This window comes from Oncorhynchus gorbuscha, linkage group LG09 (genome assembly GCF_021184085.1).
Source record: "Oncorhynchus gorbuscha isolate QuinsamMale2020 ecotype Even-year linkage group LG09, OgorEven_v1.0, whole genome shotgun sequence".
Taxonomy (NCBI): domain Eukaryota; kingdom Metazoa; phylum Chordata; class Actinopteri; order Salmoniformes; family Salmonidae; genus Oncorhynchus; species Oncorhynchus gorbuscha.
In genome coordinates this window covers 85801688-85814354 of record NC_060181.1, presented here as the reverse complement: position 1 = coordinate 85814354, position 12667 = coordinate 85801688, and the positions used below count along the sequence as shown (strand labels likewise).

At 42.9% G+C, this 12667-nt stretch overlaps 1 protein-coding gene and 1 long non-coding RNA gene across 3 annotated transcripts in view; one reads left to right on the top strand and one right to left on the bottom strand.

Annotated features, from left to right (window-relative positions):
- Window positions 1–4976: 4976 nt before the first annotated feature.
- On the bottom strand, window positions 4977–8156 carry LOC124044205. 2 transcript variants are annotated; one of them, XR_006840455.1, is made up of 3 exons: window positions 7960–8156; window positions 6351–6895; window positions 4977–5996 (listed from the first exon to the last, which is right to left on the bottom strand). It is a non-coding gene; the product is annotated as an uncharacterized LOC124044205 (long non-coding RNA). The 2 variants fall into 2 exon arrangements; XR_006840454.1 differs by having other exon boundaries at window positions 6351–6515; window positions 7960–8135.
- LOC124044204 (beta-galactoside alpha-2,6-sialyltransferase 2-like) overlaps window positions 5863–12667 on the top strand; it is a 100687-nt gene continuing 93882 nt past the window's right edge. Inside the window, exon 1 of the mRNA XM_046363745.1 lies at window positions 5863–6004. The gene's annotated coding sequence lies outside the window, so the exon portion shown is untranslated. The remainder of the gene's footprint in view (window positions 6005–12667) is intronic.

Sequence of the window (12667 nt, the reverse complement as noted above, 5' to 3'; positions counted from 1 at the left end):
GTGGTATTGTAGCAGATGTGTTGTGTGCCACACTCAAAAAAGGGTTCCATAAGGGTTCTTTGGCTGTCCTCATAGGAGAACACTTTGAATAACCTTTTTTGGTTCCATGTAGAACCCTTTTGGGTTGCATGTAGAACCCCCTTTAGAAAGGGTTCTAACTGGAACCAAAAGGGTTCTAAGGTTCTAGATATAACCTTTTTTCCAAGAGTGTAGCGATTGTGTTGGGAGCTGACCAGGGTGAGTTTCATCCTTGGAGGGTTAGGGGAGTTGGCGAGTGTGTTGGGAGCTGACCAGGGTGAGTTTCATCCTTGGAGGGTTAGGGGAGTTGGCGAGTGTGTTGGGAGCTGACCAGGGTGAGTTTCATCCTTGGAGGGTTAGGGGAGTTGGCGTGTGTGTTGGGAGCTGACCAGGGTGAATATCCTCCTGGAAGGCTTGGGGAGTTGGCATGTGTGTTGGGAGCTGACCAGGGTGAATATCCTCCTGAAGGGCTTGGGGAGTTGGCGTGTGTGTTGGGAGCTGACCAGGGTGAATATCCTCCTGGAGGGTTAAGGGAGTTGGCGCGTGTGTTGGGAGCTGACAAGGGTGAATATCCTCCTGGAGGGTTAGGGGAGTTGACCAGGGTGAATTTCCTCCTGGGGGGGTTAGGGGAGTTGGTGAGTGTGTTTGAAGCTACTGTTTGAAGCTAGCAAGTTTGATTGGCTCTGAGGAGTGTATTCTCCTCTCATGAGTGAGCTTCTCCACGCTCTCCGCTACTCTGCAATCAGCCTCCATTGTTTTTGTGACCTGCAGGTGCTGATAGGCTCTGAGGGGAGCCAGGCATGACGAGTGGCACAGTGCTCACTTAGGGTAAGGAGTTCCAGGAATAGCAAGTTGAAAAATTAAACAAACTAACTGACCAGATGACCAGTGACCAGATGAGAGGTTGGTGGTGGCTTCTCTATTAAAGCTGCAATATATCACTTTTTGGGATGACCAGACCAAATTCACATACTGTGTGCTATAGATATGTCATTCTGATTAAAAGCACGTCTAAAAAGTGGTAGATCTGTTCTACATGCGCTATTTCTATGCTTCCTGTACTTAAATGTTTTGTTGTTGCTTCTTTTACCTTCAGTTTTGTACACCTGCTTCAAACAGCTGACAATACAATACTTTTGGTTATGGAACATATATTTCACAGTGGTTTAGATGGTAAAATGATTCCATACACTATACATGCTTGTTTTTGTCACAAACGGAAATTAGGTGAACTATTACGTAACGGCTGTTGAAAGAAGAGGACCAAGGTGCAGTGTGGTCAGCGTACATATTCCCTTTTATTAGGTGATGGCGCCGAAACAAAACAATACCAAACAACGTGAAGGTTCAGTGCCATAAACAAAGTTACTTTCCACAAAGACAGGTGGGAAAGGGCTACCTAAGTAAATATATCACTAGCCACTTTAAACAATGCTACCTTATATAATGTTACTTACCCTACATTATTCATCTCATATACATATGTATATACTGTACTCTACAACATCGACTGCATCCTTATGTAACACATGTATCACTAGCCACTTTAACTATGCCACTTTGTTTACTTTGTCTACATACTCATCTCATATGTATATACTGTACTCGATACCACTGACGCTGCTCTGTACCATCACTCATTCATATATCCTTATGTACATGTTCCTTATCCCCTTACACTGTGTATAAGACAGTAGTTTTGGAATTGTTAGTTAGATTACTTGTTGGTTATCACTGCACGGAACTAGAAGCACAAGCATTTCGCTACACTCGCATTAACATCTGCTAACCATGTGTATGTGACATTTGATTTGAAATGGTTCTCAATCAGAGACAACGATAGACAGCTGTCCCTGATTGAGAAACCTACCCGGCCAAAACATTGAAATACAAATCATAGATAACAAAACATAGAATGCCAATCCCACATCACACCATGACCAAACCAAATAGAGATATTAAAAGGCTCTCTATGGTCAGGCCGTGACATATTAGAATTGTACCAACCAGGAAGTGGCGATTTCTGCACGGTTGATCTTTAAATATCTGCATTAAATGAAGGATGTACGGTCAAACGAGATGTAAGAGGACAACAGTCTCCTGACAACTGGGTATTTATGTTTGAGGCGAGAAAGAAGATAAAGAGGGAGGGATGAGTGAAAAAAGGAGAGGGAGAAATCAGGTCTTAATGCGCTCAACACACACAAATCCTCTAAGGAAGGCTTTGCATTAGTCCACTGCCAAACACTCGGATGTGTCCTTCAAAAGAACGACCGAAATATAAAGGGATGAGAACAATAAGAGGGAAATATTAGGAAGGACTAGGAGTGCAGGATGGGAGAGAGCGATAAAAAGAGGGATATGAAAATTGTCATCAACTTTATTTGAAGTCAGAAAAGGCTATCATGAGACTAACATCACCTGTCACAACTAGTGAAAGTGCACTGCAGTGTTCTGGCAAATAACACAGAAAACAACTTGGGTCTAAGTTTGAACTTTTGTCATAAAAGGATTTTGTTGTTAGAAGTTCTGTATGAGCGATGCTATATGATTCATTCGACAGCATCATGTTTCCTTTATGATGGATCCACCCCCCTGTAAAGTGCTAATGTTCTTACCGAGGCTATTTGCATTAACTGACTGTGTTATCTCTTTGACATGTTGCTCCGAGAGCAACTTCTGCTCTGCGTAGTGGCTACAGTAGGAGTTCTGGGGATGAAAGAGACCAGATCTGCCTAGATAATACCTCAGCAATAGGACAAGTAGTGCCAAATAATCAAAGTTGCCTGTAACATATTTGTGAAAAATATATAGCCGATTTGAATAATCTCAACTCTCTTGTTTTGATTGTGGACTAGTGATGGAACTATTGTGTTGTAAATCAGAATGCTTGACTTCACACAAAGACTTCCTGCACATCAGATTAGGGCTGCAGAGCCATGACAACTGTGTCACAACAGCAGAGTGAACACGGTGTGTTATATATAGATCTGAGAGGGCCTGGCTGTTGGTTTGTTTGTTTGGAGTTTGGACGTGTGTGTGGTTGTGTGTGCTGTTGTACAGCTGATGAAAAATAATCTGATATGCTGAGAAAAACAGAGTGTGTGTGGCTGTGTAATATGCGGTCTGTGAGGTGTGTGTGACTGCCTCTGTTTGTACAGGATGTGACTGCATTGTTGTTGTTGTATAAGTCAAGTGTTTGTATTGAGTCTAGGCGTTTGTGCGTACGTGTGTATGTATGTCTTGACTATTGACATGTGTGTGTGTGTGTGTGTGAATAGGGTGTGTGTGTGTGTGTGTGTGTGACTGCCTCTGTTTGTACAGGATGTGACTGCATTGTTGTTGTTGTATAAGTCAAGTGTTTGTATTGAGTCTAGGCGTTTGTGCGTACGTGTGTATGTATGTCTTGACTATTGACATGTGTGTGTGTGTGTGAATAGGTGTGTGTGTGTGACTGCCTCTGTTTGTACAGGATGTGACTGCATTGTTGTTGTTGTATAAGTCAAGTGTTTGTATTGTCTAGGCGTTTGTGCGTACGTGTGTATGTATGTCTTGACTATTGACATATATGTGTGTGTGTGTGTGAATAGGTGTTTGTGTGTGTGTGTTTCGTGTGGCGTGACAGAGCTGCTAATTGCTTAGCGTCTCGCTGGTGGAGCTGTAGCAACCGATGGAGACATTCCTCACTGAGGGCCAGTGCACATACACAGACCTATCCGTCAAGCGCTCTGTCACCATGGCAACAACCTACTTCCCAGCGAGCGGCGGGCCAGCGTAACGAAGCCCTTGTCGGAGGAGTATGAGAATGACAGAGCTCTGCCAGGGGAAGGTGTCGTGGTTATTACCATCCCCACCATGTCTGGTTGTGTTAAAAGGAGTGAGGGGGAGGAGAGAAAGAGACATGAGAGAGATGCCAGTAACTGTGAAACAACTAGAAGTGAACTGGAACCATTTCTCCATTATTGTGCCTGGGTATAAGTGTGTTGTGCTTGTGTGTGAGCAATCCTGTTTGTGTAGATAGAAGTGGACGTGTCCCTGTGTGCGTGTGGTTATGTGTGTGTATGTCAGTGTATTCGTGTCTGTGCAAGTGTTTTCAGGAATCAACCTTTTCCCAACTGGTTGTCAGATTGGACTGATTCTGACAGTCCTGACAGTGAGCCCGGAGCCTTATCTGTCAAACACCATGTAACCATTACAGACATTACATCCAGCTTACATCTCACCACCAGCCTGATAATGAGCAAATTACTGAGAAGGATCAGGGGAGAGAGTGTATGACAGATTTGACGTGTGTGTGTGCATGTGTGTCTGTAAAAGAGAAAAAAATATGAAAAACGTGCCAAGCTTAGCCGACTATATCCCACAGATGATGTGATGACGTAAGTAATTTGTGTAAGACATTAAGATCAAAATGTGTTTATCGTATTGAAATACAGACCTGTATTAGCACCTTGCCTTGATGATATGAAGAGGAGACTGTTTAATTAGATGGGTATGATGTGTGTGTGTGTGTGTGTGTGTGTGTGTGTGTGTGTGTGTGTGTGTGTGTGTGTGTGTGTGTGTGTGTGTGTGTGTGTGTGTGTGTGTGTGTGTGTGTGTGTGTGTGTGTGTGTGTGTGTGTGTGTGTGTGTGTGTGTGTGTGTGTGTGTGTGTGTGCGCATACTGGTGGGGGGAACACCATTTTCTAATTCAGAGAGAGTAAGCGGGTAAACGACAGATGAACGGAGGAAGAGACGGTGTGAAGAACAGAGAGCTAGAGAACATTGGAGGGAAAAGAGAAGGTGACAGAGTAACCGAGGCGACCACAGGAGGAAAGTCCCTAACATTCTGTGAATTGAGAAGGGGTTATATTTTAAATATGTATTTGTTGATTTTGTTTTATTTAACAAGGCAAGTCCGTTAAGAACAAATTCTTATTTACAATGACGGCCTACACCGGCCAAACCCGGACGACGCTGCCCCCCCGCCAAAAAAAGAGATTCTGAGAAAGTGTAAAGGATGCTGGGAAACCCCAGAGGGTTCAAATTTCTTGTGAAAATTGAGAGCGAGAACAGAATGCAAAGTGCGAATGACGTTGAGAGAAAAAGGGAAAGGGGGAGAGAAGGGGACAGGAGTTGAAGATAAGAGAGAGAAAGTAAAGGGAGAGGGGGGTGGGTACTAATTGGTCTTTGGAGAGAGGTGAGAGAGCTAGCCACACACACAGAGGTGTAGCGTTGTGTTTACAGTCATAGCTAGTTTCCAAAGGGTTCTCGTGGCCTGAAGGTTGGTGTGTTTTCACTCTGTAATGACCGACAAAGCATTTGGCTCATTCTCTCTCTCTCTGATCTGTGGGAAATATGTGTCTCTAATGTGGTCATACATTTGGCAGGAGGTTATAAAGTGCAGCTCAGTTGTCCATTTTGTGGACAGTGGGCACGACACATTTGACAACTATAGTTTAAAATACGCTTTGTGGAAAGTAACAATTTTTTTAGCGGAACAGATAGTTGTAGTCACCTCCAATGTAACTATTTGAATACAGATCTGAGAAAGCAACTACTTAAAAAAAAGATTTGAACACAGATCTAAGGAAGTGACTACTCTTCAGAAACTTTTGGATTTGCTACCTTCAACTAATGGAGCACACACACAATGTCCCATAATATTTCAATCTGAAAGTAGATCATGTTTGATCTACACAAAATGTTTCTATCCGAAAAATCTGGAAATTTCCATTCTCCTGAACAGGCCCCAGGTGTAGATTGGTTTGACTTGATTATCTATCAACCAATGATATTGTGTACAGATAAGTAAAACAGGTTGTGCCACTATAGAGTGCTTGTAGTTTCTTCACAGATCACCTACTGTAGCAACCAGACCAGGCGCCATGCTGGAAAACCAGTCAGTCTGTTGGAAGTCATCCAATCGTCCACATGACTGTGTTTTGCTGCCACCAGAAACTTTGAAGATTACCCAGAAAACAGCGGCAGTGGGAGAACCTATTGAAGTAAGTAAATATTTAGAAAATGATAGCTACTGCTTTCTGTTACTGCTACTGCAGCCACCACCTGTTAGGTTCTATGTTCCTGTCGGGGGGGGGGGGTTGGTATAGAGTTTGAGAAAAGGGTTTGAGGGTATTTTGTCCTAAAGCTCATCCAATGTATTTGGAGAATTCAATGGGTTCTGGTAGTCTTTAATAGCTGGTTCTAAGTTTAGTAAATTATCACTTATATTTTTTACTATTTTCTACATCATAGAATAATAGTGAAGATATCAAAACTATGAAATAACACATATGGAATCATGTAGTAACCAATAAAGATTTTAGAATCTTCAATGTAGCTACCCTTCACCTTGATGACAGCATTGCACACTCTTGGCATTCTCGCAACCAGCTTCACCTGGAATGCTTGAACAGTCTTGAAGAGTTCCCACAGAGGGTGAGCACTTGTTGGCTGCTTTTGCTTCACTCTGAGGTCCAACTCATCCCAAACCGTCTCAATTGGATTGAGGTTGTCCTGTTGAAAAACACAAGATAGTCCCACTAAGCGCAAACCACATTGGGTGGCGTATCGCTGTGGTTATCAGGAATCAAGGTAAGACCCAGATGCAGACTGTCAAAGTAACACTGTATTGTAGCAACAGCGGCAGGCAAAGACATGCCAAAGCAGGCAGTGGTTGAAAATCCAGGGTAAGACAATGGTACAGGACGGCAGGTGGACTCAGGGTTAGGGACAGGCAGGGTTCAGTAATCCAGAGGTGGAGCAAAGGTACAGGACAGCAGGCAGGCTCAGCGTCAGGAGGGCGGGTACAGGATCAGGACAGGCAGAGGTCAAAACTGGGAAGACTAGCAAAGAGAGGCTGGGAACCGCTGGTAAGCTTGAACAAACAAGACGAACTGGCAACAAACAGACAGAAAACACAAGTATAAATACACAGGGGATAATTGAGAAGATGGGTGACACCTGGAGGGGGGTGGAGACGAGCACAAGGACAGGTGAAACAGATCAGGGGAAGAGAGTGGTAGCCATTCTGGTTAAGTGTGCTTTGATTTCTAAATAAATCACTGACAGTGTCACCAGCAAAGCACCCCTACACCATCACACCTCCTCCTTCATGCTTCACGGTGGGAACCACACATGAAGAGATCATCCGTTCACCTACTCTGCGTCTCACAAAGACAAAACATTTCAGATTTCCACCGGTCTAATGTCCATTGCTCGTGTTTCTTGGCCAAGTCTCTTCTTATTATTGGTCTCCTTTAGTAGTGGTTTCTTTGTAGCAATTTGACCATGAAGGCCTGATTCATGCAGTCTCCTCTGAACAGTTGATGTTGAGATGTGCCTGTTACTTGATCTCTGTGAAGCATTTATTTGGGCTGCAATTTCTGAGGCTGGTACCTCTAATGGACTTATCCTCTATATCAGAGGTAACTCTGGGTCATCCTTTCCTATGGCGGTCCTCATGAGAGCCAGTTTCATCATAGCGCAGGATGGTTTTTGCGACTGCACTTAAAAAATGTTCAGGATTCACTGACTTTTATGTCTTAAAGTAATGACGGGCTGTCATTTATCTTTGCTTATATGATCTATTTGGTCTTACTTGTCTTTTACCAAATAGGACTATCTCCGGTATACCACCCCTACCTTATCACAACACAGCTGACTGGCTCAAATTAAGTGAGGAAAGAAATTCCAGAAATTAGTTTTTAACAAGGCACACCTGTTTATTGAAATGCATTCCAGACTACCTCATGAAGCTGGTTGAGAGAATGTCAAGAGATTACAAAGCTGTCATAAAGGCAAAGAATGGCTACTTTGAAGAATCTCAAATATTAAATATATTTTGATTTGTTTAACACTTTATTTTGGTTACTACATGATTCCATTTGGGTTATTTCATAGTGTTGATGTCTTCATTATTATTCTACAATGTAGAAAATGGTAAAAAATCAATAAAAACCTTTGAATGAGTAGGTGTCTGTCGTAGAAATGTTGAAACAAATATTTTTCAGATACCGGAGCTTGTGAATTCAAATAGACTTCATTACAAAAGTAACAAAGCCGAGCAATTCCATGTAAGAACTGATCTCTCCATTCTCAGTACTCTGCTTTTATACAGTTTCACCCTTACATAAGTCACTCCACTTCATGTAAATTCTTAATACCTTCTAGCCTTGGCCACCCCAATCCATTTCTATTCTCTGATTGGCTCAGACATTTGGGCATAGATTCTATTGGTGGCGTGACACACAGACATGCACACTCCTACTGCAGGTCTAATGGTGCCTATAACTGATTAGCTAATGTTTCTGTCCAAAGGTCCTCACAAGTTCAGGCCGATGTTGTCTTTGTATGATTAACCCATGCGTATGTCCAGTAGCTTTCACAAGTCAGTTATGGCCCAGACCAGTCAAGTCTGTTGGTCTACCTTGCTTCATCCACATGGATTCTGCTTACATTATTTTTCTGTTTTTGCATGTCTAATGGTTAACTTGATGTTGTTCCAGCATTGTATATTCACATGGGTTCAGCCTTCTTTTTGCTTACACATGTCTAATAATTAACCTTATATTGACTTTACTTTCTACTTCAAAGAAAGCAGTATAGGTACTGTAAAATTACCAGAGGACTGGAGATTCTCCAACATAATCCCCCCCTGTGGAACTTTCAAAGTTTTGACTGGTACTCTGAACCAGCTTCTTGAATAATGAGGAAGTTGAGGTGACTAAACTGCTTGGAGTATCCCTGGATTGTAAACTGTCATTGTGAAAACATGTTGATACAACAGTAGCTAAGATGAGAAGTCTGTCCATAATAAAGCCCTGCTCTTCCTTATTAAAAACACTATCAAAAAGGCAGGTCCCACAGGCCCTAGTTGTCACACCTGGACTACTGTTCAGTTGTGTGGTCAGGTGTCAAAAAGAGGAACTTTTACAATTAGCTCAGAACAGGGCAGCCCGGCAGGCCCTTAAATGCAAATGGAAAGCTAAAATTAATGATATGGATGTCAATCTCTCATGGCTCAAAGTGGAGGAGAGATTGACATCATCACTACAGGTTTTTGTAAGAAGTGTTGACAAGCTGAATGCACCGAACTGTCTGTTTAAAATACTAGCACACAGCTCAGACACCCATACATACCCCACAAGACATACCACCAGAGGTCTCTTCACAATCTCCAAATCCAGAACAAACTATGAGATGTGCACAGTATTACATAGAGCCATGACTACATGGAACTCTATTCCACATCAGGCAACTGATGCAGCAGTAGAATCAGACAAAAAGCAAACAAATTAAAGTACACATTATGGAACAGTGTGGACTGTGAAGAGACACACACACACAGGTACAGAAACACGCATACGCACATGGGCGCTATCACACTCACTTTGCAAACACATTGTGGTATTGTTGTATGGGTTATCGAGCATTTTGTGTTGTGGGTTTGTAGTGGTGTACCTTTTCTCTTTGTGTCAAAGTGTTTGTGGAGAAGGTCCATGAAGTTGGTGGAATAGCGCTTTAATTCATGTCCGTTTGCGTGGCTGGGCCAGAGCGCTTTAATTAGGTTTGGTGGAAATGTCCGACAGATCTCAACTCATTAAAAGGACGAAATCGCCACCGCTCGACCTCGCTGCTTTCTCTCCCCCAACTGTGTCTTATCCAGACATTGTGTGCATCCACAAATCAACGTGAATCCCCATATCTCTCATCTGAACTATTTATTTGGGCTCCCGAGTGGCGCAGCGGTCTAAAGCACTGCATCTCAGTGCAAGAGGCGTCACTACAGTCCCTGGTTTGAATCTGGACTGTATAACATCTGGCCATGATTGGGAGTCCCATAGGACAATTAGCCCAGTGTCATCCAGGTTTGGCCGGGGTAGGGAGTCATTGTAAATAATAATTTGTTCTTAACTAACTTGCCTAGTTAAATGTAAAATATATATAGATTGCGCTCGGGAGAGCGGGCCATCAGTTATTGTTTATAGTTATTACTGCAGAGCGGGCCATCAGTTATTGTTTATAGTTATTACTGCAGAGCGGGCCATCAGTTATTGTTTATAGTTATTACTGCAGAGCGGGCCATCAGTTATTGTTTATAGTTATTACTGCAGAGCGGGCCATCAGTTATTGTTTATAGTTATTACTGCAGAGCGGGCCATCAGTTATTGTTTATAGTTATTACTGCAGAGCGGGCCATCAGTTATTGTTTATAGTTATTACTGCAGAGCGGGCCATCAGTTATTGTTTATAGTTATTACTGCAGAGCGCGACTTGGAGTTCTCGCTTCAAACCTATTATGTTAATATTAATGTTCAATGGTCCATCAAACTGATTGAGATTATAGATTGAATAATTGATAGCTGATTGATTTATTTGCATTATTGTTATCAGGATTATGATGAATGGTTATGATCCTAAATGATTCAATCATACTTCATATTGTTCCTCCCAAGTGGCTCAGTGGTCTAAGGCACTGCATCGCAATCCTTGAGGTGTCACTGCAAATGCGGGTTTGATCCATAACCGGGAGTCCCATAGGGCGGTGCCCAATTGGCCCAGCTTTGTCCGGGTTAGGGGAGGGTTTGGCCCAGCTTTGTCCGGGTTAGGGGAGGGTTTGGCCCAGCTTTGTCCGGGTTAGGGGAGGGTTTTGGCGGGAGGGCTTTACTTGGTTCATTGAGCTCTAGCGACTTATGTTTTGGAGGACTTTTGACTCGACCTTTGCCTCTCCCGAGTCCTTTGGGGAGTTGCAGCGATGAGACAAGATCGTAATTGGATATCATGAAATTGGGGAGAAAAAGGGGGGTAAAATACCAACCAAAAACTAAAATAATCTATGCTTCATATTGAACTGAATTGCTGCATTAATTTATTATGTTAATGATGAGAATAATTAGTATTATGCTTTGGCTTTTGTGATTATGGATTTGATTGGATACATGTCATTCTGTTTCCTTTGTTATGCTGCACACAAACAAACTATTCAGTAAATAGATCACTTTGTGGTTAAAGCAATTCCTGCCTCAGTCTCCTCCATTCCACACAGTCACCTAACCCGCGACCACCTGTTCACCCTCACTACTGTCAGTCATCCTACCTGTCCTGCTACGCCCACAGATTCCAAGAATCTTTCAGTTTTATTGTTATTCGTCAGATCAAATGCTGCATGTGCTGCAGAACATGTCTACAGATCCACGTCACTCACTGTATTTAATCAATTTGAGGGACATCAAATCTTGCCAGCAGTGGTCAGAGATTGGCTCAACCTATTAAGAATGCCTGCTGTTGCCCATGCATCAGGGTTGGGGTCAATTCAAATTCAAAATGTTCCTCATTGAAAAGCATTGAAAACCCCAACCCTGTCATGTTGACCGCATGCCATGTTGACCCCAACCCTGCCATGTTGACCCCATGCCATGTTGACCCCAACCCTGTCATGTTGACCCCATGCCATGTTGACCCCAACCCTGCCATGTTGACCCCATGCCATGTTGACCCCAACCCTGCCATGTTGACCCCATGCCATGTTGACCCCAACCCTGCCATGTTGACCCCAACCCTGCCATGTTGACCCCATGCCATGTTGACCCCAACCCTGTCATGTTGACCCCATGCCATGTTGACCCCAACCCTGCCATGTTGACCCCAACCCTGCCATGTTCTATCTCAAAGCTATCAGACTGCTAAACAGCAATCACTAACTCAGAGAGGCTGCTGCCTACATAGAATATCTAGTCACTTTAAACAATGCCACTTTAATACTGTTTACATATCTTACAGTATATACGAGATGAGTAATGTATCTTATACCATCTATTGCATCGTGCCTATGCCGCTCGGCCATTGCTTATCCATATATTTATATGTAGATACTCTTATTCCATCCCTTTAGATGTGTGTGTATTAGGTAGTTGTTGGGGAATTGTTAGATTACTTGTTAGATATTACTGCACTGTCGGAACTAGAAGCACAAGCTACACTCGCATTAACGTCTGCTAACCCTGTGTATGTGACTAATAAAATTTGATTTGATGTTGACCCCAACCCTGACAACTAGATGGCCATGCATTACTTTTAGTCAATCATGTCCTTGGTAGCATGGCCATCTGTCATCACAACTATTCAATCAAGGACAACTACAACTTGAGGGTTAGGGGTGAGGTTAATTATGGAGTCACCTCTCAATGCACAGAAGTTTAAAACCCATGGAGAACATTATAAAGAATGCAATGCACAGAAGTTTAAAACCCATGGAGAACATTATAAAGAATGCTATAATCCAAGTCAAAATGCTGTTCCTGGTGTCCCTGCCTTCAGCCCATCTTCTAAGAGCCAAACCAGTTGTACTCGGACGGGTGTTGTGTCAACACTGCTTTTTGACCTGTTGACGTAATCAGTGGCGACACGCTAAGCAGTGGAAACAGATGGGATAAAATGACCAGGATGACCGCGGAGATAAGATGGCTCCATCGCTATGGAAACGGCTATGCTCCTTTGCGTCGCTAACAGCCCTGATTACAGTGACGGCGAACGGCACGTTGGGATGGATCCGAGCAATGACCAGATGTTCAGAGGATGTTTAGAAACCAAAAATGAAGAAGATGATACACTCCCTGACTCCATTATATGATCATAATACTGAACAGAAAATACATTTACATTTAACA